The 24845-nt window shown below is 39.6% G+C and overlaps 1 pseudogene; it reads right to left on the reverse strand.

Annotated features, from left to right (window-relative positions):
- The window catches only part of LOC126419662 (protein HIRA-like), a 356219-nt pseudogene that overhangs the window by 77546 nt on the left and 253828 nt on the right, over positions 1–24845 (reverse strand).

Here is a 24845-nt window from a genome sequence, read left to right on the forward strand (position 1 = left end):
TGTAACTACAAGTAGGCCGGGCCTTATCGACTATGTCAGTACAGAAAGGGGGATAGGTAATCATGATGTCATTATAGCAACATGGTTACGGAAATTAATAAATCAGTCTAGAAGGCTAGGGGAGTGTTTCTACTAAATAGCAGGAGATATGCATTTGTTAGCATCTCACTCAGACAGTGAACTGGTATCACTTAGTTCCAGTAAGATAGACACTGAGGAATTATAGACAAAGTTTAAGCAGACTGTAAATTGTGGTCTGGAGATTTATTTGCCTAGGAAGTGGATAAAGTATGGAAAAGACTCACTATGGTTTAATAATGAAATTCGGAAGATGCTGAGGAAGCGGAGGCTGTTGCACTCTTGTTCAAAAGGAAACGCACAAATGGCAACAAGCAAAGGTTAGTAGACATTTGTGCATCTATGAAAAGATCTATGCGCAGAGCTTACAACTACCACTATCATAACTTAGCAAAAGATTTGTCACAGAACCTGTGAAAATCCTGGTGCTGTGTAAAATCTTTAATTGGCTCTCAGGCTCCTGGATAAAGGTGTCCGACATGGCAGAACCCACACGGACCATGAAATCTCTGTCTCTTAAAAATTTCTTAGGGAAACGGAACAGGCGGCCATGAAAGGCCCACAGGCAGAGAGTACAGAGGATACCCGTCCTACAGCAAGTGTCGTAGGCTTTCTCCAAATTGAAAAACATGGCCACAGTCTGGGATTTCCACAGAAAACCATTCCATGTCATGTGTGGACAAAGTGGTCAACTGCAGAACGGTTTGCTCAAAGTCCACACTGTGCAGTGGTTAGTAAATTGCGAGACTTGAGCCACCATACCAGCCAGCCATGAATCGTACATTCCATCATCTTGCAAACACAGCTGGTGAGAGAGATGGGGCGGTAGCTAGAAGGATGGTGTTTGCCCTTACTGGGCTTAGTTATTGGCATCACAGTGGCTCCATACCCTTGTTGACCGTCTGGTGTAGCAGTTGAAGACAGCAAAACGAAAGCTGAAGTTTTAAATTTCACATTCAAGAAATCACTCACACAGGAGAACTGTACTAACATCATTTGACCATTGGACAGACTCCAGTATGGACGAAATAGTAACAAGCAACGAGGGCACAGAGAAACAACTGAAAGCAAATAAATCACCAGGTGCAGATGACATCCCAATTTGGTTTTACAAAGAGTACTCTAATGACACTAGCCCCTTGCCTAGCTTGCTTTTATGGTGAATCTCTCACCCAGAGCAAAGTCACAAGCAATTGGAAAAAGGCACGGGTGACTCCAGAATATAAGAAGGAAAAAAGAATGAACCCACTAAATTACAGACCAATATCTCTTACTTCGATCTGCTGCAGAATTCTCAAACATATTCTCAGTTTGAGTATACTCAACTTTCTTGAGACTGAGATGCTTATGCCCACAAATCAGCATTGCTTGTGCAAAACTCAGCTTGCCCTTCTCTCACGTGATATACTGCAAATTATGGATGAAGGGCAAAATGGAGATTCCACACTTCTTGATTTCCAGAAAGTATTTGACATTGTGTCCCATTGCAGATTGTTAATGGAAGTACGAGCATATGGAATAAGTTAGCAGATATGCGAGTGGTTCAAAGACTTCTTAAGTAACAGTGTTTGTCAGAGACACGGGTATCGCCATGAGGGCCCCAGGGAACTGTGATAGAACCTCTGTGGTTCGCTATATACATAAATGATTTGGCAGAGGGGCTGGGCAGCAATCTGCAGTTGTTTGCTGATTATGCTGTGGTGTACAGTAAGGTGTCGAAGTTGAGTGATTGTAGGAAGATAAAAGATGAAAGACAGAATTTCTAGTTGGTGTGACAAATGGCAGCTAGCTCTAAATGAGGAAAAATGTATGTTAATGTGGAGGAATAGGAAGGACAAACCTATAATGTTTGGATACAGTATTAGGATCGGATACAGTATTAGGAATGTCCTGCTCAACACAGTCAAATCATTTAAATAACTGAGTGTAATGCTGCAAAGCACTATGAAATGGAATGAGCCTGTGAGAAATGTGGTGGGGAAGGCAAATGGTCGACTTTGGTTTATTGCGAGAATCTTACGAAAGGAGACCATATACAGGATGCTGGTACGACCTATTCTTGAGCAATGTCCAAGTGTTTGGATCCATATCAGATCGAACTGAAGGAAGACATCAAAGCAATTCAGAGGCGTGCTGCTAGATTTGTTACCAGTAGGTCCAAACAACACGCAAATTTTACAGAAATGTTTGGGACCCCAAAGGGGAATCACTGGAGGGAAGATAACTTTTTTTTTGAGAAACACTATTGATAAAATTTAGAGAACCAGCATCTGAAGCTGACTGTCAAACACTCCTGCTAGCATACGTTGCGAGTAAGGACCACGAAGAAAAGATACAAGATGTCAGGGCTCACAAAGAGGCATATAGACAGCAGTTTTTCCCTCACTCTGTTTGCAAGTGGAACAGGAAAAAGAATGATTAGTAGTGGTATGGGGTATCCTCTGCCATGCACCGATGATAGCTTGTGGAGCAGTTACATAGACACAGGCATAGAACCTCATCCAAGGTACCATCTTCCTTCTTTACAACTGAAATACGGCTGGACAAAAATGTGTCCCGTTACTATATCTCATTCTTAATTTAGTGGTTGATGCTGAGGAATACTCTGCCTCCCTCCCTGTAACTTCCATCTGAAATCTCTAGTTGAGTCCCATTTTTAGGAGCATACACAGAAGTATATTTCATCGCAGGCTGGCTTAGTAATGCAGGACTTTGCCCAGTTTACATGGGACACAGCAAGTACTCAAGATGTCACTCACTACTGACAATTTTACCCCGATGGCCAAGTACCTAATTTGTGCACCACACATATTGTGGTTGGGCTTCTTATACAAGTTTTTGCAATTCTTTTGATCCAATGGTTCTGTCAACATGATGCCGTTTTCTGCATGAAAACATTTTCTTCTCTTTCTGTACAAAACAAACATTACAAAAAGGATTTAACTTTAGTATTGTCAGCTATTTACACCAGAGACTGTGACTCCGTTTGAAGTCAGCATCATGTTGAGCACACAAGTAGCTTGTTGACTACTCTTTCCATGAACAGACTGACTGTTTTCTGTTTTCCTTGGGTATTCCAAACTAACTAAATTAGTTGCCTCAGTAGTATTGTTAGTTAGTTTCATGAACAGATTAAAAAAAATAAAATGGCAGAATACGATTTATAAAACCAAAAGTTGATAACTTTGCCTCAGGTGATACTGTTCATTTTGTTCCTGCTAGAAAATGATTCAGACAGCACATTGGAAGGTATGTAGATAAACTTCTGACTGATTTTCTCATGCATACGTCGTTCTTTTCAATCTGAAGCAATGCTACTCAGGGCCTCTCTCCTAAGAGTCATCAAGCACATTTTCTCTGGTGTTTTGGCAGATATTTACAATTTTCTTTTTCAATTGTGTATCTGGAGCCAGCAAAGCCAAATGCTGTTCATCACATCTTTCATGTGACACCCAGTTTCGATGGGAAGCATCAGACTGTTTTCTCTTACAAATAAAATTATTTTTTAGGTGGTATTTTATGTGCCTACTGAACAGACAGGCCGAAATTAGTCTAATGCAATATTTGTTTCACAGATGTGTATTAACGCGGACAACAAAACATGAGGAATAATGGGTACTCCTGCAGTGACAGCACCTCCATGGTCTGCGCTGACCGCTATTGCCGTGCAGAAACACGCTGCTTATCAGTCACTGCTGGAGTACCGGTTATTCCTTATGTTTCACTGTTCCCCTTAACACATATCAATGATACAAATATCACTCTAGACTAATCTGGTAATACTCTACTGAATGGGCATGTAAAATTCCAATTTAAAAGTCATTTTGTTTGAAACGGGAAATAAATCGATGCATTTCGTCAAAGCTGGGAATCGTGTGAAAGATGTGATGAGCAGTATTTGTTTGGGCTGACACAAGATACACATTGCAAATATCTGCTGATGAACCAGAGTAAATGTGCCTAAAGAGTCTTTAAGAGAGACACCTGGTACACTGGAAGTTTGTGTGAATATTTGTCCACCCTTAGTTCCTATAATCAATCACATTTTTCTCAGTCTTCCAGCTTTATCACTTACTCAATAAAACAGTGCTATTCAGTTATTATTACTTCAATACATTTCCTTTTCCTTGTTTATATTTTTCTTTTGCACCACCAATAAAGTGGTGACAAGTAAGCAAAGCATGCCTTTTTTTGTCAATAAAAAACATTTTATCACACAAAATTGAAAATTTTGCAGAAATGTAAAAGGTCAGATTAGAACTTTAACACTGCATTAATGCAAAGGTTCTTAGCAATGGAAGTCAAGGCTAAAATCTGTAAGTGTGAAGCAGCAAAACTACCACATCCTTTCCAAACAAGTCATTCCAGCAATAGCCATTCACTTAGGGAAACTGTGATAAATGCAAATCTCAATGCCCAGAATACGAATTTGAACTCTGTTTGCCCCCTTGCTGTCTGTAAAACTGGAAAAAAACTGAGGAAAGTAATGGAAAACACAGACAGGGTGTATACGCGGACAAGGAAAAAAATATTCCTGGATATCTCCCGGATTTCCCGGTTAAAAATACACTTTCTCCCGGGTGAAAACATACTTTTTCCCTGTTAACTCTCGGAACTGTATAACTTATCAGTCCTTTGAATGGTTATGGTTTTATAAGTGGGCGTAGAATTTCCCGGCGCTTTAGAAAATGAAACACAGGGGAAAAAACACATATTGGAAAGATCTTTGATGAGCAGCAACATGTATTACGAAAATATAAATTCAAATACCACCAAACACCGCATGTTACTTTCTGAAGCATTGAAATCGAGATTGCAATGATCTTTTGTAAGCCAGGCATAGCTCATGTCACGTGACCTCGCCAGGCAATGACAGCGGGTATTCAGAGCTGAGGACATGTGATGTAGTCAGCTAATAGCAGCATCACTGTTAAGAAGCGGGAACACACAAACAGAAAAAGCTAATGGTTTAAATTAATATACATAGTGTTGCTACACGAAAAGCAAAGCTTTCACATTTAATATTGGTCTATAAGATTAATACGTTGAAGGGGGGCTAAGCTTTCACATATAATGTTGGTCTTTTCTGCATGTATTACAATGTAAGATATATCACACAAATGTGTCAGTAAAATTTTTAATAACAATATAAATGTCTGATCTTCTGGGCTCAAAATTCATCTAAATAGCTCATCATCAAAGAGTTGATTTCTAAATGTGAGTCAAACACTCTTTGATTTAAGAAATTCATCGTACATTCTCGTACTTAGTTCATCTTGGCGTAAAAGGAAATTTACTTTGATAGCAAAGCTTTTGAAACCACGAATCGGAATATTTTCCCGCAACCTACTAGAAATAGGTTCGTTTCTGCGGGAGCCCATATGTTCATGTGTGTAAAACTTTAGAAGATCTTACATTATGTCATAAAAGAGACAAGACATCAGAGGATACTCCAAGAGCATCGGAATTTTGTGACCCATACTAAAATGTGCACATTTAAAGTGCACATTCATATATCCAAATTCCCAGTGAAGTAGGCCACGACCTGATATTAAGCTTTTCAATGTAGTTTTCGGGATGTAAAATTACTCGGAGTACCAGTACTATGTTATCTCATGTTTGGTTCTTTATTATGGCATAATGCTATACGTGCTAGAAGTTGAAAACGTTCACTTGAAATGCAGCGAACAGAGTGTGGAATTAAACACTTTGTTTCAAATATATTGTCTGCCTCAGCAGAGAAGATTAATAAAAGAAAATTTCTTTAGCAAACTGACAAAATTAACTTCATTGTTCTGGAAGGCAATTAATGCTTGACTGTCAGAAAGGTGGAAATAAAATAAAATCTGCAACTAACACCACATTTTAGCCTTCCATAATTATTTGAATCTATTTTAATTCACTTGATAGCCCCTGGCCACAGAAATCTATTTTGTTTTCATTTCACATGAGAGCAGTAAATGAAGGGGAAACAGCAAAATCACTAAATGTAAATACGGGTCACGTGGAGACTACCCACTTGCCCACTATAACTTAGACTGCTCTGCGCATCACCCCTGGATCTATGATATTTCCGAACCGGGGCAATACCCCGCCACTCCCTCAAGCGTTTCAGACAGGATGTCAATTAGAAAAAAATTGAATTTTCAAAAATATGTACATTTTGTTTTGCAAATCTTTCTGAAGATTCTGATGCTAAAAACATATGTGTTCGAGGAAATGTAAGACATGTTATTTGGTCTTAAGTGTGCCAAAGCGCAGCACTACACCTCTTCATACAGCATTCCCCTATCGCACGTCACCGTATTTCGCTCTGTGGAATTGAAACGTGTATTTTGTAATGGATACCATCAAACCATATTCAGGACAGTGGAAATTAAAATGTCCTGTGGTGCCTCTCATGCTTACAGTCGGCCGGTTTGACATCCTGTCCCTCTACTTAGAAAAAAAAACACTTCAGAAAATTTGTATTCTTTATTCCCTATCAGCTAACAACTTGCTGCTTTGTGTGACATAAAATTAAATATAGGATACATAAAACCACTAAAGACATGAAACAAGCAAGACAATACACATTTCTTCAACCCTTAGCTCCAAGAACTTTTTCTCTCTAATCTTGCTACAGCTTTACATGGCGTGCTTTCGTTTCTGCGAAAGAATCTGTTGCCTCATCAAAGTTCTGCAAACGTTTTGCTACATGAAAAATTGAAATGTAGTTGTCTAATACTAATAGCTGTTAATAAAAATAGGGCACAAGAATGGTGGTGTTTCTCGATCTTATTATGTCTATTTTGTCACTCTCTGGTAGATAAAACAAAATAGGCCTTTCTCATACTGCCACAATTGTAACACACACCAAATAAACGAGACTATTTTGGCACAAACAGTCATTTTTAACGACAGAATATAATTCACAAAGAACCAATATCAAATGCCTATTAGGCCTACTACAAGCAAAAGGTTTACTTTAGGAAATAGTTTCACACTTCATTCATACGCTCAAGATTCCCAACCATGAGATCGAAAAGTAGTAGTACAAAATTTTTATAGAAACTTAGAATCGTCATATTGTTCCATAGTTTGTATGGTGTCCCCCTTTCTCCTCCTTCCTTGTTCTAACAAAGAGTCTTGTTATCACTAATTCTGTAACTATTCCTGTCAATGTCAAAGCTTATTTGCTGGTTAACTTCACTAACTCTACCAGAATCACCAGTTTAGTTATCCCGCGATTGTTCTCCGGTTAGGCATTGTTACATGTTCATACAACGCGTTTTCCGTGCTACTTCCAGAATAGTACTCAAAGCGGCTGCTAGTCATGGACTGTACAACTGACCCTTACTAGCATAGCGATCTGGCAAAAATTTTCTGTCAAAATTTCATTTTCTTGGATACACCGAGAAGGTAATATGTAATCACCGACCGCAGTGGCCAAGCGGTTCTAGGCACTTCAGTCTGGAACTGTGTGACCGCTACAGTTGCAGGTTCGAATCCTGCCTCGGGCTTGGATGTGTATGTGATGTTCTTAGGTTAGCTAGGTTTAAGTATTTCTAAGTTCTAGGGGACTGATGACCTCAGATGTTAAGTCCCATAGTGCTCGGAGACATTTTAATACGTAATCTATCTTACCTGTTATTCATTTATTTCCACTCCAGTAGTCTGAATCTATGGATTTCGCTAGTAATTATAACAACGCTCATCATTCGCAAACCCAATCAAACACACAATTATACAGCGGTTGGCATTCATCCATTCGGCCTTACTCCACTCATGAAAGTTTGTTTCTGACAGAGACATCATGAACACTACGCACATATTCACAAATCAACTTACAATTCATTCAGAAATCAACTTAGAATGTGTTCGAAAATGTTCAAAAACCGACAGGGATGCATTTCAAAGTCACATTAATAATCGATAGACTAACGTGCGCTAGATGCTATGCGCTTTGTCTAACAAAAAATGTTTTTTTCTTCAAGATTATGAATTTGCCCCCCTCCCAGATCTTGGCCTGCTGCGCATGCATGAATCTGGCAGCTTGGGCACTCCACTAAAATTTTTCCCAGTAACATCTAGCTGCTTGCTGTGACTGCTTACACAGCCAACAGCCACATTTCTGTAGCCAGAAGTGGGAGAAGCTACTACTCACCTGCGCATACGCATGATCCAGCTTGTAACTGCTAAAACGAATCTAATGTAAACAGTTGTGATGTCACACTCATCAGAGGCAATTTGTTGTTACGAAGCATTGCATAGTCTTCCTAAAGCCTTTGACATATTTTCCTGTTGGCAAATGCTTGTATGAGCACTGTGTTTTGTTGTTGTATATGGCGCATTTCCTTTGCAGTTTTAAGTTTTATTTTCGTTTTTTCCTTCGTTCATGTTTTATTGCTGCAGTATTATTCTGCAGTAGCGGGATACAGTAATATCCTTCGTTATAGTATCAGTTCTTACCAGTCAAAATTACAAAAATTTAACTGAGAACAAGAACAATGAAAAATTCCCGGGTTTTTCCCGGATCTCCCGGCTGTCCCGGGTCGTATACACCCTGACGGATGGAGTTATTGTGTTCAGTTCAATTTTTTAAGACAATAACGTTTTACTGTAAATAGTCCCTTAACATCGCTCTAATAATAACATGCTATAGGGCAGCATACTGTGTCACATTGTGGTGCCAAATGCAATCCCTGGCTGATATATCAACTCGCTTAAAGTAATCACAATTTTTTCCAGGGCAGATTTGATGTATACAATATCCTTGGTGATTTTATTGCATTTAACCTGTATAAAGGTCCAAGTTTTCAACATTATCTACAACTGTCTTCAAGAGAAAAGCAACTATTTGGTATCAGTTGCTTTCCTAACGAAGATACTGATGAATATTGTCAAAAGTCTGAATTTTATAAAAATTTTACATGCACAGTTCACTGAAAACATTTTATAGAATTTGCTTCTGCCCTCAGTTTCTACATGCCCCAATACAAAGAAGAAAGACACGTCCAGGTTTTGCATAGGATTAGACAATATTTTTCCTGTTGCCTATAGTTTCTGAATTGTTAGATCACTTAAAGAATTAAAAGTTAACTAAATTTGTACATAGATGAAGTCTCATTTGATCTTGGTGTTTCAGGATGGAATTTTACTAATAATGATGAGAATTCTTTAATCAATATCTTCATTTACAACCTAGAACTATTTTTAAATCAGTGAACAACTCACTGGTACAGATGCCGACTTTGATAGCTGAAGAACAGGCAGAGAAAGAGCCGGATGCTCAGAGGCTGCAGGGGCAGGAGGTGGCACTGGTTGTGGTGCTGGTTTGCTATCAGCTGGTGGTAACAGACGCATCCGCTTCCCCTTCCCTCCCAATGGCTCCCTATCCAGCTGTCTCTTTGCTGCAACTGGTGCACTGCATTCTACTTTCTGCAGCTGCAGTTTCCTGTAAAACAGAAACACAATATATCTGTTATGCAAGTTATCTATGACACTGAAATCAACCTCACATACTGCTGATTTAATTAGTTTGTGATCTAACACATTGTATGTCTTTATATCAGGGGTTTACTGGGAAACAGCCATAAGTGAAATGCAAAAACGGAATTATGTAGGATTAAAAGTCCAAATTCTTTGTTACTAACTACAGGGAATATGCATTCTTTGCTTTAGTTCAAGCCCTCACTAAGCCTTACAAAGTGAATGTGAAAGACTCTGTCTGTTTTGTACAAAATATTGTCAGAGGAAAAAGATCAAGTCATTTGTGTCTGTAAATAGTTATTTCATCAATGTTGTACTTTATACTATTATGTAACATTTCAGAGTCCATGAACAACATGATAATTTTTATGCTATGGTGTCATTTTGTATTTAATAATTACTATGATCCAGAGACAAGAGTAGTACTGCGTTATATTAAACAACAGTGGTGCTCTACTTTGTAACAAGCAAATAACAGAATTAAAATTTATAGTTATAAAGAGTTCATTAAAATGTGGCTAAACAAATGTAGACAGCAATAAAAATGCCCTACTGTCAAATAAAGCAAGATCAGATTTCTCAGACACAATTAAACTTTTACGGTCATTCACCACAAACCCATCATTTTGGACTAAGTGCCTTTTCTCATTATGTGCATAATTTTGTATTTTGTAGTGAGACAAGCCATCAGTGCATTTCTCACAAATTTTCCTACCAATGATTGATGACCAAGACATGTTCTAGAGCAAAATTTAATAAAAGATGTTAATGGATCTATTTACTTATCGCATTACATGTTTTTGTTGTGAAATGCAATCATATACTTGTGTGTTTAGAATAGATTGTTTCACACAAACACGTCACACATTAGGGTGAGACATACATGACAATTGTCAATGGTCGCATGTTAAATGTCAGAATTACATTATAATGAACTAACATACAATTTTGGGTAAAACTGAGTCATCATCATATTTTCCTAAGGATAATAACTTATACACAGAGAGGAAAACTTGAACTGATCTAATGCAAGGAGAGTAATGTACATGGTTTGAGTCAATACAACAGATTATTATATTAAGCACACAACTAATTACTTTTTTTTTTAAACAATGATGGTGTTACCTACATGCAAATAATAGCAACCATTTTGAATGTCCGATGTCCGAACCAAGAAGACAAGATCAACTTTATATCATGAAATCTAACATCTCATTTTGGTGAGTGTAGCTGTCAGGCCTGTGAAGAGGCCGAAATAAGCAGTGACTGTGAATTAAATAAATAAAAATGAAGACATTAAATTAACTGAAAGAAGAATAAATTAGCTTTTAATGAGAATTTTGCACACTAGATCTGTCAGAGAGTACAACAGCATGCGAAGAAAATGTTAAGCTGAAATACTGTGAGCAACACACAAATTTGAAGCCACATCAAATATTTGAAGGTTGACAAATCAATAAATTAGAAAAGAAAGTCAAAAGAAGGGATTGATGTTGCTGGTTGCTCAAGGAGACCATACACAGCTAACCAATTTATCAACAGCAGAAAGGTGTAGCTTTAATTGTGCCTACAAATGTGAACTGACATTTTCTGGTGCAGAAGGGTGATACATGGAACAACATCAGCATTCAGAAATGACTCATACTATCCTTGTGCCAGGAGAAGTTGCAGCAGCTTGTGGGAATATCACCTTGTGCCATCACCGCAGCTTTAGCTGCCAACATTGGACCACTCATCTTACTAACAATGAGATGGCCGATGTTTGCTACTAGAACTTGGACTACTTGTGTTGCATGTGCACACCTTGGACTTACCTTTTCCCATGCCATTGCCCCTCTGATATTGGACATCTCACAGCATGACTACAATATGACTAGACAACCTCGGTGACCATAGGCTCATTTAGTTACAGTTTTCCATTTTAAGAAACAGGACTTAGGGTACATTTACCGTATTTACTCGAATCTAAGCCACACTTTTTTTCCAGTTTTTGTAATCCAAAAAACCGCCTGCAGCTTAGAATCGAGTGCAAAGTAAGCGGAAGTTCTAAAAATTTTGTTAGGTTTCACCACAACTAACTTCTGTCGTCGAATATATGTAGTGCTACACAGGCATGCTTTGCAGGCACAAATATAAACACTGGAACCAAAACCTCTGCGTCAGTAAATAAAGTAAAAGAAATGGTAGAAGAATGTAAACATTATGCCATGTATTCTTTCTGTTTGCTGCTATCTCAATTAAATCCTGTACGCCTAATAAACTATGAAACTAGAGTGAGACAACGGCAAACGCGGAAGGATATACATATCATGTCATGTTTATATTTGTATTATTCTTATGCTGAACAGTGATAGAGTCAGAAATGAAGCTTGGCAACTGACTAAATTTTTAAATCTAAGATGACTCTAATTGCTGTGCAGAATGTAATGTACTAAAGAGGCGTCTGAAAAGATTTTCAAATGGAGAAAAATTTTCGCTAAACTCTCGTTCAGAACATCTTCTATCATACGCAGTCTATTATTTGGATCTTGTTGATCATTATCAAAGAAAGTGGCAGCGTAAGTAACAACAAATAGTAGTCTCTTGCCATTGTTTCCCTTATGAGACAATTCCTCTCTTTTTTCTATTGTAGGCCACGTGAGTCATGCCGCGAGCGGTGACAGGTCATAAACACTCATTATCAGACTGCGACAAACAATGCATGACACTGTACAATAATGCATTTTCAGCTTAGAGTGACGTAAACACCTATAACAAAGAGAACGGCACTTGTCAGATCAAAGCAAAACAAGCAATCGATTCAAACCAGATGGAGCACATGAAAAAGGAAGGGTACCCTTATAAATACGGGCGGAACGCCTGACACATAACAATGGCTAGTTGGTAAAGCTTAACTGTTAAGCTTATGACTCGAACCAAACTACTGTAGCTGTATCTTCACCCATTCAACTGAAACTGTGTCTCATGTTAAAACGGGCGAACTTTGCTTCGATTTGTAGGTGCAGTCTAAAACTTTTCTGTCCCCTTGAATATCGAGCCTCAAATTTCAGGTGCGGCTTAGATTCGGGAAATTTTCTTTTTTCCTTCATTTCGAGTTTCATTTTTCAGGTGCGGCTTAGATTCGGGTAAATACGGTATATTGAAGTTCTGGTGAATGACAAGAGTGACAGTACTAGTATAGTGGCAAAAGTGTAGACAGCATTATCATAGCATTTATATTGTAACATCACTCGGAGTCACACTTAGATATTAATCCCTGCTTGAGTTTTCTTTATTAGCATCAACCATGGACGTCCCAAATTTACTGGTGAAACAGAGAGACGAAATGGAATGAAGTGACAAACTGAAAATAAATTGTGTGTGAAAAAGTCTATTTTCACAGTAATAATTGTAATAAGCAACACTGAACTCTGACAAAGATAGTAAGTCTTGAATAAATTTTGAATATATGCAAATGTTCAATTTGGCCTCCCAGGGAAAGTTTTCTTATGTCATACAGTCATTGGTTGTAAATTTGTTTTCTCAGAGACAATGTAGTCCAAATGTCTGAGTTGTTGATGTATAAATGTGTGTGTGAATTTTTCTAAATGTGATGAAGGACACTGTACAATAGTTTAATTTCCTTTTAATAAGCCTATTTCTTGTTTTATGACATGGTCAGTATCCTTGAGGATCTCTTCACAATGGTTTCTGTGGAATGAAAAATAATCTAATTGTATCCTGAATCAAGAAGATGCAGTCGTATTGGGGTCTCAATGAACTTCAAAACAATACTTTACGCTTATTCTCATAGGCAAGAGTTAATTAAAGATACACTAACAATTTTCTAAAGTCCAGGAAAAGTTTTCAGATACCCAGAACATACTAACTGAAACTGATGAGCTGTTAATGAGAAATTGTTTCTGGAATTGCACTGATTAATTTGGATGTGGAAGTGACTTATTTTGTCAAACAAAAATTTCCAAAGTCTTGGGTCTTCTATTAACACACCTGATTTGACAATTGGATCCAAGAAAATTACCACAGATAAAAGACATTGGTGGATTTGAGTACCTGCAGAGTACCCTTGATTTGTTATCTGCATGAAAGACATAGTCATTTCATATAAATTAGTGAATACATTAAAATTTAATTATTTTAAAAATCTGAATAAATGGGTTGAAACTACAATGAGAACTATGTCAGGGTCACACACTACAGGACATGTCATATAATCCTACAAAGCATTAATGGTTTAGCCACATTTGATATTTTCAGATTAAATGTAAGGGGAAGAGATAATTCATTTATTTATTATTTATTATTTACACATCAAGTTCCATGGGAGCAAATCTCCAAGATCATGGAAAAGTCTCTACATGAAATTACAACATAAAAGTAATAACAGATAAAAATAAAATGTTTATGAAACCGAAAAAAGTCATTCCATAAGTTTAAGTAAACGCAGTCAACAATAAAACAAGAATCAGCTTAATTTTTCAAGGAACTCCTCGACAGAGTATATTCTAGTGTTGTTGGACTGTTGGTCTCAGTACTGTAAGTAGTATTTTACCTGATAAAAAATCCCTAATTGCAACTGAGGCCACACAGGCTCTTGTTGAAATGGTGTTCAGTTTGTTAGCAATTCATTCAAAAAATTTGTAGTGTGGGAAAGGCTGAAGCACATGTGTTGTTGTTGTTGTTGTGTTGTGGTCTTTAGTCCTGAGACTGGTTTGATGCAGCTCTCCATGCTACTCTATCCCGTGTAAGCTTCTTCATCTCCCAGTACCTACTGCAGCCTACATCCTTCTGAATCTGCCTAGTGTATTCATCTCTTGGTCTCCCTCTACGATTTTTACCCTCCACGCTGCCCTTCAGTACCAAATTGGTGATCCCTTGATGCCTCAGAACATGTCCTACCAACTGATCCCTTCTTCTAGTCACATTGTGCCACAAATTCTCTTATGCCCAATTCTATTCAATACCTCCTCATCAGTTATGTGAACTACCCATCTAATCTTCAGCATTCTTCTGTAGCACCACATTTCTAATCTCGTCTTGTACAGACTATTTATTGACCATGTTTCACTTCCATACATGGCTACACTCCATACAAATACTTTCAGAAACAACTTCCTGACACTTACATCTATACTCCATGTTATGAAATTTCTCTTCTTCAGAAACGCTTTCCTTGCCATTGCCAGTCTACATTTCATATCCTCTCTACTTCGACCGTCATCAGTTATTTTGCTCCCCAAAAAGCAAAACTCCTTTACTACTTTAAGTGTCTCATTTCCTAATCTAATTCCCTCAGCATCACCTGACTTAATTCGACTACATTCCATTACCCTCGTTTTGCTTTTGTTGATATTCATCTTATATTCTCCTTTCAAGACACTGTCCATTCCGTTCAACTGCTTGTCCAGGTTCTTTGCTGTCTCTGACAGAATTACAATGTCATCGGTGAACCTCAAAGTTTTTATTTCTTCTCCATGGATTTTAATACCTACTCCGAATTTTTCTTTTGTTTCCTTTACTACTTGCTCAATATACAAATTGAATAACATCGGGGAAAGGCTACAACCCTGTCTCACTCCCTTCCCAACGACTGCTTCCCTTTCATGTCCCTAGACTCTTATAATTGCCATCTGGTTTTTGTACAAATTGTAAATAGCCTTTTGCTCCCTGTATTTTACCCCTGCCACCTTCAGAATTTGAAAGAGAGTATTCCAGTCAACATTGACAAAAACTTTCTCTAAGTCTACAAATGCTAGAAACGTAGGTTTGCCTTTCCTTAATCTAGCTTCTAAGATAAGTCGTAGGGTCAGTATTGCCTCACGTGTTCCAACTTTTCTACGGAATCCAAACTGATCTTCCCCGAGGCCAGCTTCTACCAGTTTTTCCATTCGTCTGTAAAGAATTCGCATTAGTATTTTGCAGCTGTGGCTTATTAAACTGATAGTTCGGTAATTTTCACATCTGTCAACACCTGCTTTCTTTGGGATTGGAATTACTACATTCTTCTTGAAGCCTGAGGGAATTTCGCCTGTCTCATACATCTTACTCACCAGATGGTAGAGTTTTGTTAGGCCTGGCTCTCCCAAGGCTGTCAGTAGTTCTAATGGAATGTTGTCTACTCCCGGGGCCTTGTTTCGACTTAGGTCTTTCAGTGCTCTGTCAAACTCTTCACGCAGTATCATATCTCCCATTTCATCTTCATCTACCTCCTCTTCCATTTCCATAATATTGTCCTCAAGAACATCGCTCCTGTATAGACACTTCATATACTCCTTCCACCTTTCCGCTTTCCCTTCTTTGCTTAGAACTGGGTTTCCATCTGAGCTCTTGATATTCATACAAGTGGTTACCTTTTCTCCAAAGGTCTCTTTAATTTTCCTGTAGGCAGTATCTATCTTACCCCTCTTAAGATAAGCCACTACATCCTTACATTTGTCCGCTAGCCATCCCTGCTTAGCCATTTTGCACTTCCTGTCGATCTCATTTCTGAGACGTTTGTATTCCTTTTTGCCTGCTTCACTTACTGCATTTTTGTATTTTCTCCTTTCATCAAGTAAATTCACTATCTCTTCTGTTACCCAAGGATTTCTACTAGCCCTCGTCTTTTTACCTACTTGATCCTCTGCCGCCTTTACTATTTCATTCCTCAAAGCTACCCATTCTACCTCTACTGTATTTCTTTCCCCATTCTCGTCAATTGTTCCCTCTGAAGCACATGTTCATTTCAAAAATTCATCTATAGCCAAACATGGCAGAGTTGAGATGCCTATGTCGCACTCGTTGCTTGGACAAACATATTTGAGGGCTCAGACTGTACCTGAATTTTGGAAGATCTTGAACAAGCTTCTTCATTTGAGTACAAGATTAGCACCTGAAAGTTTATGGATGAGTATTGATAAGATTCTGAAAATGGCCAGATGACACAGAAAGATGGAGGAACAAGGTTTTAAATTGTAAGACATTTCGAGGGGCAGATGTGGCCCCTGGGCACAATTTATTGGTGATGAACTGTAGTTTAAAACTGAAGAAACTGCAAAAAGATAGGAATACTCTGAGAGAACCTGAGATTGTAAAGAGTTTCAGAGGAAGCATTAGAGAATGACTGACAAGATGGGTGGAAAGGAATAGAATAGAATAGAACAAGAATGGATAGCTTTGAGAGATGAAATAGTGAAAGCAGCAGAGGATCAAGTAGGTAAAAAGACAAGTGCTAGCAGAAGTCCTTGGGTAAAATGAGAGATATTGAATTTACTTGATGAATGGAGACAATATAAAAATGCAGTACATGAAGCAGGCAAAAGAGAATACAAATGTCTAAAAACTGAGACTGACAGGAAATGCAAAATGGCTAAGCAGGAACTTTTGCAGAAAAGGGAACTACCTGTGTTACTATCAAGACATCAGATGGAAAACCAGACCTAAGCAAAGATGGGAAAGCAGAAAGGTGGAAGGAGTATATAGAGAGTCAATAGACAGGAAATACACTTGAGGGTAACATTTTGGAAATGGAAGAGGATATTGATGAAGGTGAGAAGGAAGATATAATACTGCGTGAAGAATTTCACAGAGTACTGAAAGTCCTAAGCCAAAACAAGGCCCCGAGAGTAGACAACATTCTGTTAGAACTACTGAAAACTCAGGGAGAGCCAGCCATGACTAACCTCTTCCATCTGGTGAGCAAGATGTATGAGACAAGCAAAATACTCTCAGACTTCAAGAAGAATATAATATTTCTAATTCCAAAGAAAGCAGGTGCTGACAGGTGAGAAGCTATTAGTTTAATAAGTCACGGCTGCAAAGTACTAACATGAATTCTTTATAGAAGATTGGGAAAACTGATAGAAGCTGAACTAGGGGAAGTTCAGTTTTGATTCCATAGAAATGTAGGAAGATGTGAGGCAATACTGATCTTACAACTTCTCATAGAAGACAGGTTAAGGAAAGACAAACCTACATTTATAGCATCTGTAGAGTTAGGGAAAGCTTTTGACAATTTTGACTGGAATATTCTCTTTCAAACTCTTAAGGTGGCAGGCATAAAATACAGGGAGCAGAAGGCTCTTTACAATTTGTACAGAAATCAGATAGCAGTTGTAAGAGTTGAGATGCATGAAAGGGAAGCAGTTACAAGTGGAATGTGTGTGTGATAAAGTACGATATTTTGCTGTCTCAACTCTTTACTTGAGGTTTACATGGCATTTACATAGAGTGAGGCACCATGAGGCTACCATAATAGTTCCCCTATGATATGGTGCGTGATCAACTCAGGCATCCAGTACAGGTGCACGTCTGCATGGCACGGACAGTGTGAGGTTATCAATCAGCTCTTGAGGGATATTTGACCATTCTTCCACGAGTGCAATATCCAGCTCTGCAACCGTTGTGGGAGGTGCTGATGTGGCTGCAATGTGCCTGCCAAATGCATCCTAGACATGCTCAATTGTGTTGAAATCCAGTGAAAAAGCTAGCCACTCCATTTGTTCAATTCCCTCAGCTTCAAGCACATTGTCCACCAGTGCAGCTCTGTACGAAGAGTGTTATCGTTCACCAAAAGGAACCCATCTCCCATGACACCTGTGTAGGGCACAACAGAAGGTCAAAGGATCTCGTATCTATACCTCTGAGCAGTCAAAGCACCATTCTGAATAGCATAGAGGTCCGTACATCCACCAATACTGACTCCTGCCCACACTATTCGTCAACCACCATGATATGGTGATGTTTCCTGCACAGAAGCAGGATTGTTCTGAATTCCACATTCTCTCCAGATAAGGGAATGGCGTTGTCCGGCTGAACACAAAATCTTAGACTCATCTGTGAAAAGTAAGACTCCAATCCTGATGTTCCTTCACCCAGTTTCTGTGGTCTAACTGGTGCCATGGTTTTAATGGGACACACACCATAGGCCTCCATGCGTACAGGCCACATTCCCGAAGGCGATTTCATCTTGTTGCTGCCTGGAGGGTGCATTGCAGTTGACGTGCATTCAGCCTCCTGTCTCAATGAGCTGTTAACCAGAGATAATTGTCATTTCTTGTTGATGTTACCCACGGATGACCTTGGCCTTGCCTTCTTTTAACGGTTCCTGTTGTCTGAAATTGTGTCCAGGTCCTAGATATTACACTCTGGGACACTCAAATGCCTGCAGCCACCTCTCTCTGTGTCTGTCCCACTTCCATCCATCCTATGGCTCTCCCTGAATCCAACTACTTGTGTAATTCGTTTGGTAGAGTAAACAAGTCAACACCAATCCCATCTGCAGTAGCTTTATGTTATTACCACTATCTCAGTGATCATAATATTGTTGAAAGAAATTTGCCCTCTGCAGCGGAGTGTGTGCTAATATGAAACTTCCTGGCAGATTAAAACTGTGTGCCGGACTGAGACTCGAACTCAGGAACTTTGCCTTTCGTGGCAAGTGCTCTACCATCTGAGCTACCCAAGCATGATTCATGCCCCATCCTCACAGCTTCAGTTCTGCCAGTATCCCGTCTCCTACCTCCCAAACTTCACAGAAGCTCTCCTGCGAACCTTGCAGAATTAGCACTCCAGGAATGCTTCTGTAGTTCAGAGGTAGAGCACTTGCCCATGAAAGGCAAAGGACCCAAGTTTGAGTCTCAGTCCAGCACACAGTTTTAATCTGCCAGAAAGTTTCGTAATGTTGTTGTCTCCACCCCGTAGAACCGACAGAAAGATGTTGAACCATTTTAGTTCATTCTGCCAATGACAATACTTCAGAACCAAGACATCTCAACTGATTCCCTAATTGTGTTGACCAGTGTATTTGAAGGAGTGAGTCACATATGTAAGTGAATATAGTGCTACAGAAGAATGCCAAAGGTTAGATGCTTCGATCATTTGCTAGTGGTCATGCATGCATGCATGATGTGTGCTTTCTTGTCAGGATATGAGATGTTTCCTTTGCTGAAAAAGGCTTTGTCCAAAAGCTATTAATGTGTAACAGGGTTTTCATTGTGTCTGCCTGCAGCTCAACAGGTCATCTTTATGGTAAGTAGCAATCTATCATTTTCCTAATATTACTGATATTCCAACCTAGAGTTGCCATTGTTTAACACTTAAATTGCAAGGTGATAACCAAGAACCAACTGCAAATTTTCTAAGATAGCTTGGATACAATTACAGTCAAGAAGAAAGGAAAGAGTACACACAACTTGCTGGAGATATATTTTCATTTATTAACTTACGTTTCTGCATTGCTTGTTGAGCGATGCTTGTTGTCAGTTACTCCGATAACTACTTGGGTTCCAGCTAGGCTATTATCTGCCTGAACACCTTTGACAGGTGTACTTCCAGCAGGGCTTGGTGTGCCATCACAAGATTTGCTGGAACCAGGAGTTCCTCCACTGCTACTAACATTTGGCCGCACCACATCATCCCGTTTTTCAATCATAATACGACTTTTGGTCTCAGAGGAACTGCTAAATGTTGGCTGGTGTGCACTACCAGTAATTGCCAATCCAAAAGGGCGAGGCCCATCCCTGTGAGGAAAATACAAAAAATTTATTTTAATAACAATATCACTGAAAATTCGAAAGTAAATCATTGTGATAATATAACATATGATTACTAGCAGCAGCAGCAGCACCACATGTATCAATGGCAACAAGAAAACTGACATACATATTTATACATCTACATCTACATCCATAGTTCACAAGCCACCTGATGGTGTGTGGCAGAGGGTACCTTGAGTACCTCTATCAGTTCTCCCTTCTATTCCAGTCACGTGTTGTTCGTGGAAAGCAAGATTGTCGGTATGCCTCTGTGTGGGCTCTAATCTCTCTCATTTTATCCTCATGGTCTCTTCATGAGGTATATGTAGGGGGGAGCAATATACTGCTTGACTCCTCGGTGGAAGTATGTTCTCGAAATTTCAACAAAAGCCCGTACCGAACTACTGAGCGTCTCTCTTGCAGAGTCTTCCACTGGAGTGTATCTATCATCTCCGTAATGCTTTCATGATTGCTAAATGATCCTGTAACGAAGCGCACTGCTCTCCGTTGGATCTTCTCTATCTCTTCTATCAACCTTATCTGGTATGGATCCCATACCAGTGAGCAGTATTCAAGCAGTGGGTGAACAAGTGTACTGTAACCTACTCCCTTCGTTTTCGAACTGCATTTCCTTAGGATTCTTCCAATGAATCTCAGTCTGGCATCTGCTTTACTTTTGATTAATTTTATATGGTCATTCCATTTTAAATCACTCCTAATGCCTACTCCCAGATAATTTACGGAATTAACTGCTTCCAATTGCTGAGCTGCTATATTGTAGCTAAATGATAAATGATCTTTCTATGTATTCACAGCACATTCCACTTGTCTACATTGAGATTCAATTGCCATTCCCCACACCATGCATCAATTCGTTGCAGATCCTCCTGCATTTCAGTACAATTTTCCATTGTTACGACCTCTCGATATACTACAGCATCATCCACAAAAAGCCTCAGTGAATTTCCGATGTTATCCACAAGGTCATTTATATATATTGTGAATAGCAATGGTCCTACGACATTCCCCTGCAGCATACCTGAAATCACTCTTACTTCGGAGGACTTCTCTCCTTTGAGAATGACATGCTGCGTTCTGTTACCTAGGAACTCTTCAATTCAATCACACAATTTGTCTGATAGTCCATATGCTCTTACTTTGTTCATTAAATGACTGTGGGAAACTGTATCAAACGCCTTGCGGAAGTCAAGAAACACAGCATCTTCCTGGGAGCGCATGTCTATGGCCCTATGAGTCTTGTGGACAAATAGCGCGAGCTGGGTTACACAATCATCTTTTTGAAACCCATGCTGATTCCTACAGAGTAGATTTCCAGTCTCCAGAAAAGTCATTATACTCGAACATAATATGTGTTCCAAAATTCTACAACTGATCGACGTAAGAAATATAGGTCTATAATTCTGCACGTCTGTTCGAAGTCCCTTCTTGAAATCGGGGATGACCTGTGCCCTTTTCCAATCCTTTGGAACGCTACACTCTTCTAGAGACCTACGATACACTGCTGCAAAAAAGGGGGGCAAGTTCCTTCACGTACTCTGTGTAAAATCGAACTGATTTCCCATCAGGTCCCGCGGCCCTTCCTCTTTTGAGCGATCTTAATTGTTTTTCTATCCCTCTGTCATCTATTTCGATATCTACCATTTTGTCATCTGTGCGACAATCTGGAGAAGGAATTAGAGTGCAGTATTCCTCTGTGAAACAGCTTTGGAGAAAGACACTTAGCCTTTAGTCTGTCATCCTCTGCTTCAGTACCATTTTGGTCACAGAGTGTCTGGACATTTTGTTTTGATCCACTTACCACTTTGACATAAGATCAAAATTTCTTAGGATTTTCTGCCAAGTCAGAACATAGAACTTTGCTTCCGAATTCGCTGAACACCTCTCACATAGCCCTCCTCACACTACATTTTGCTTCACGTAATTTTTGTTCGTATGCAAGGCTTTGGCTATGTTTATGTTTACTGTGAAGTTCCCTTTGCTTCCGAAGCAGTTTTCTAACTCAGTTGTTGTACCACTGTGGCTCTTTTCCATCTCTTATAGTCTTGCTTGGCACATACTCATCTAATGCATATTGTACGATGGTTTTGAACTTTGTCCACTGATCCTCAACACTATCTGTACATGAGATAATACTTTTGTGGAGCCATCAAGTACTCTGAAATCTGCTTTTTGTCACTTTCACTACACAGAAAAATTTAGCTACCTTTTTTAATATTTCTATTTACGGCTGAAATCACTGATGCTGTAACTGCTTTATGATCACTGAGTCCCTGTTCTGCGTTAACTGTTTCAAATAGTTCAGGTCTGTTTGTCACCAGAAGGTCTAACATGTTATCGCGAGTCGATTCTCTGTTTAACTGCTCAAGGTAGTTTTCAGATAATGCATTTAAAAAAATTTCACTGGATTCTTTGTCTTTGCCACCTGTTATAAACATTTGAGTCTCCCAGTCTATATATGGTAAATTAAAATCTCCACCCAGAACTATAACATGGTCGGGAAATCTACTCGAAATACTTTTCAAGTTTTCCTTCAGGTGTTCTGCCACAACAGTTGCTGAGCCAGGGGGCCTATAAAGACATCCAATTACCATGTTTGAGTCTGCTTTAACCGTGATCTTCACCCAAATTATTTCACATTTTGGATCCCTGTCAATTTCCTTTGCTACTATTGCACTTTTTATCGCTATAAACACGCCTCCCCCTTCACTGTCCAGCCTGTCTCTGTGATATGCATTCCAATCTGAGTTTAAAATTTCATTGCTGTTTACATCTGGATTCAGCCAACTTTCCGTCCCTAGTACCATGTGGGCATTGTAACCATTTATTAATGAGAGCAGTTCTGGGATCTTTCTATAGACCCTCCTGCAGTTTACTATTACCACATTAATATTGTCATTCCCTGTGTGTAGTGCATGCCTGACCTATTCAGGGGGACCCTACATTTCCCCACCAGATAGTGGAGGTCAAGAAATTTGCACCCCAGATCTCGGGATAATCGTCTCAGCCTCTGGTTTAAGCCTTCCAATCGGCTCCAAAGCGGAGGACCGCGATCGGTTCTGGGAACGACACTACAAATAGTTAGTTCAGATTCCACCCCATGAGCGAGACTTTCCACCTTCACCAACTCTGCCAACCGCCTGTATGAACTCAGGATGAACTCTGAACCCAGACAGCAGAACTCATTGCTGTCAACATGAGCAACAATTTGCAGTCAGGTGCACAAACTGCTCTCTATTACCGCTGGCAGGGCCTCCTCCACATCTCGGATGAGACCCCCACCGGCAAGCAGACAGAGTGAAGACTGGCCTTCTTCCCCGACCTTTGTGCTATTTCCCTTTGGGGCTCCATCACCCACCTAACATTGGAGCTCCCAATCACTAATAAACCCCTCCCCCGTGTGCCTGTTCAGACCTTGCTGAAGGAGTGGCCACATGTCCACTCACTGGCACGGCCGGCCTCCACATTGACCCTCCGCGTCAAGGAATGCAAACGCCGTTGAACCCGCCACTCTCCTTGGGGAGAGGGTGGCCCAACCGGGTCCAGTACCCACGAAGATGTCTCAAAAGCAGGGACCGTGGGTGAAGCATGTAACACCTGGTGTGTGCCTTGTGACGCACCAGATTCCCCATTGCCGCTACGCTCTGAGGCAGCAGTGTAAAGACAGCTGACCGAGGCCATCAGCATGTTCAGCTGTTCGCAAACAGTGGCCAGCTCCTCCTGCATCCGTACACAGCAGTCACACATCCTATCCATCCTAAGAAATCAACAATTTACTGTAGAGAGTTAAGTAATCAACTTTTAACTAGACTGCTAATTCACTAAAGGCGGCTGATAGCTGACTAAACTGTGGTTACTAGACACTTCTTGTTGGAAACAATGAAAATAAGCACTAACCGTCTCTGGACTGTATTCAAAACAAACACAAAATCTATGGAACACTATTACTAGCACTCGAAAATTAAAGCTTCCTAAAAGTAACAACATGTGGAAAAAGAAGTGACAAGTACAAAAAACACAGTTAATACTTAAATTTATGTAGCTTGGTGCACCAAAAAATACACATGCACAACTATTTAGGGTATATAAACATTCAGTAGTCCAGACTACAAACAAATGTTGGAAGACTAAGCCCAGTGAAGCACCTTTTCAGATACTTCATGCAGACTCAATACCACTAGGGAAACATCTATTAGGGCACGTATTTACAATGTGGCTTATTGTCTGTACATCACCAAAGACACACATCCTATCAGTGCAAACACGCCATTTGTGCATGGTGTATTTGCACATACCTTCTCCAGTTCCAAATGTACGAGGGTTATTCCAAAAGTAAGGTCCGATCGGTCGCGAAATGGAAACGACTATGAAAATCCGATAAAGCTTTGCACAGATGTGTTGGGTAGTGTCTCTAGTATAACCCCAGTTAGCATCACATCGCTCGTCTCATTTTTGAGCTCGCAGTGAGTGCGTAAAGATGTCTAGAAAATAGTGTCTGCCGCCAAGTACGAGGGCCTGGTGAGAAATTTCGCCTGAAGCTATGCAGCCAACATTACATAACTGTCGTGCTGTTTCGTCTTCACGACAATTCTCAGCCGCATTCTGCAGGGGCAATGAAGATGCTCCTGCATCGTTTTCAAATGGAAATGTTAGATTACCCACAATACAGTCCGCAATTGTCTCCCCCTGAGTTTCATCTCTGGTCACATGAACCGCTGTCTTTGACGACAACATTTTGACACAGACAACGAGGTGTAGGCCAGC

The sequence above is a fragment of the Schistocerca serialis genome, chromosome 9 (genome assembly GCF_023864345.2).
Source record: "Schistocerca serialis cubense isolate TAMUIC-IGC-003099 chromosome 9, iqSchSeri2.2, whole genome shotgun sequence".
In the NCBI taxonomy this organism is placed as follows: domain Eukaryota; kingdom Metazoa; phylum Arthropoda; class Insecta; order Orthoptera; family Acrididae; genus Schistocerca; species Schistocerca serialis.